Source organism: Triticum urartu, chromosome 3A (genome assembly GCF_056163025.1).
Source record: "Triticum urartu cultivar PI428250 chromosome 3A, HENAU_Tu73, whole genome shotgun sequence".
NCBI lineage: Eukaryota > Viridiplantae > Streptophyta > Magnoliopsida > Poales > Poaceae > Triticum > Triticum urartu.
Window position 1 is genome coordinate 366183237 of NC_141875.1, and position 2531 is coordinate 366185767.

The 2531-nt window shown below is 62.1% G+C and overlaps 1 pseudogene; it reads right to left on the reverse strand.

Annotated features, from left to right (window-relative positions):
* Window positions 1-919: 919 nt before the first annotated feature.
* Window positions 920-2020, reverse strand: LOC147979723 (uncharacterized; annotated as a pseudogene).
* Window positions 2021-2531: the final 511 nt, after the last annotated feature.

Consider the following 2531-nt stretch of genomic DNA (forward strand, 5'->3'; position numbering starts at 1 on the left):
GGTGCCTGGCCTCTTGAGTCACCAGGACGCGCCGCAAGTTGTGTTGGTAGGTGTATGCCACGCTCGGCAGGCCGAATGGCATGCGAACATAGCTGTGCGGTGGGCCCTTGCAGCGTCCCATGCGCGAAGGCTAGAAGAGCTCCTGAGACGCGGCCCTGTTGAGCCCTGGGACATTGATGCAGACGCGCAGCCCGGCATCCTCGCCTAGATGGGGGGCTGCGCCAGGTGAGCGGCGATCACCCCGCATGGCCCTCACATCCTGCAGTTCCTGAGTGGTCTTGGTAATGAACTCCTGAGCGCTGGGCGCTCCTCACCCTATGTCCTCCTGAGGGAAACGTGCCACGAAGCACACCTCCAAATGATGCCCGAGCGCCTCCCTCGTAATGCTGGCAAGGTCTGAGGCCCTCCAGAAGAGAGCCCCCGAGCCCTGCCCGAGGAGGGCGTCGAGCGCGCCTTCCTATGCGACAGAGGGAGGCGCCCAGGCGCGGGCGCTGATCCTGACATGGTGCCACTTGCGGCGCCATTCTCCTGAGGCCCAGTACGGAGTAGCTGCTTCTTCTTCTTGGGGATGGCCTCAGGAGGGTACTCGCCCTTGCTGTCGGGGTCGTCGATTGCTGCAGCTTGGAAGGCATGCTTAAGGGAGCACACCGCGTCTCTTTCTTCGCAGGGGACCGTGATGATTCCGCCGCTTCCTGGCATCTTGAGGACGTTGTAGCTTGTGGTGGGTCACCGCCATGAACTTAGCCAGGGCTGGATACTCGAGGATGGCATTGTACGGCAGACGGATGTGGGCAACGTCAAAGTCGATGAGCTCGGTGCGGTAGTTGTCGCGCTGTCCGAAGGTGACCGGGAGGCGGACCCGACCTATCGGGGTGGTGGAGCCGTCGGTCACTCCTAAGAAAGGCTTGGTAGGCTGAAGCTAATCATAGGGCACTTGAAGGTTGTCGAACATCTCGACGGACAGGACGTTAAGCCCTGCACTGCTGTCGATGAGAGTCTTGGTGACTTGCATGTTGCTGATGACGGGTGAATAGAGCATCGGGAGAGCACCAAGGGTGGCCGCGCACTTGAGCTGGTCTGCCGAGCTGAAGGTAATAGCGCACTTGGACCACCTGAGCGGGCGTGTAGCCTCGAGCTTGGGAAGGGCTGCGTTCATCTCGTGAGCAAACTGCTTGAAGATACACTGTGAGGCTGGGGCTTGAGCTCCGCCCAAGATGCAGGCGATAGCACGCGGCTCCTGGAAGCACCCAGCCCCCTCGTCTTGGTGGTGGTCGTCGTTCCTTCTTGGTGGTGGCGGCAGTGGAGGAAGCCCAGCATTGCCCTGAGGACGGTCCTCGCGAGGCTGATCCCTCCAGGCACCTTCGCGAGGCTAATCCTGCCAGTGGTCCTCACGAGGCCGGTCGCGCCACTCCTGGCGTTGGCCTCGGTCGTCCCAGCGTCCTCCGCCACGTCCTCCTCCTCGGCCGTAGCCTCTGTCGTTGCGCTCGGGGCATCGACCGAAGCGTCCATCACGAATGGCCCTGAGCTCTTGACAATCGTTGGTGTTGTGGCTGTGCACGTTGTGGAAGGCGCAGAACGGTCAGCTACTCTTGCATGACTCAGGCTGGTCCCTGCCGCGCTTTGTGTCCGGCTCTGCCACGAGTACGGCCGCTCCCTTGCACTTCACGTCCTTGGTCTTGGCTTTCTTCTCCTGCAGGTCGGCAGCTGGGAGCTCAAGAAGGGAAAGGCGCCCTTCCTCAGCCCTTGCGCACTTGGTCGCCAGGTTGAACAACTCCAGGGATGTGCACAACTCCTCGTGGATGGCGAGCTCCTCCTTCATCTTGGCGTCGCGGACGCCATCGGAGAACACAAAGATGATGGCCTCGTCCGCCACCTTGGGGATCTTGAGACGAACGTTGTTGAAGCATTGGATGTACTTCTGGAGGGTTTCCCCTGGTTGTTGCTTGACACGGCGCAGGTCACCCGCGGCCGGAGGGCGGTCACGAGTGCCCTTGAAGTTGGCGATGAAATGGTCGCGCATCTCGTTCCAGGAAGAGATGGAGCCTGGAGGTAGGTTCAGGAGCCACGAGCGTGCGCCATCCTTGAGAGCCATGGGGAACTAGTTTGCCATGACTTTCTCGTTGCCGTTGGCCGCCTCGATGCTCAACTCGTAGAGCTGCAGGAACTCCGCGGGGTCAGGGGTGCCGTCATAGCGTGGAGGCAGGTCTGACTTGAACTTGCCTGGCCAGGCGATGCTACGCAGCTCAGGGGTGAAAGCGCGGCAGCCCGCGGTGGCCACCGGGACCCTTTGCTGATGAGGAGCCTGGCCTTGATGCCCTCGCACCGCCATCACAGGCGGTGCACGGTCTTGTCGTAGTGGCGCCGGGAGCGCAGGAGCGTTTTCTTGCGAATGAGGGACTTCTTGGTAGCTTCCTCTTCACGTACAGGCGGCCGACGCGGTGGATCACGCCGGGGGGCCGCACGCCTTGGCGCTAGGGCGCCGTCTTGGGGCAGAGGTGGTGGAGGCGCTCCATGAGCCACGTCGCCCGTAG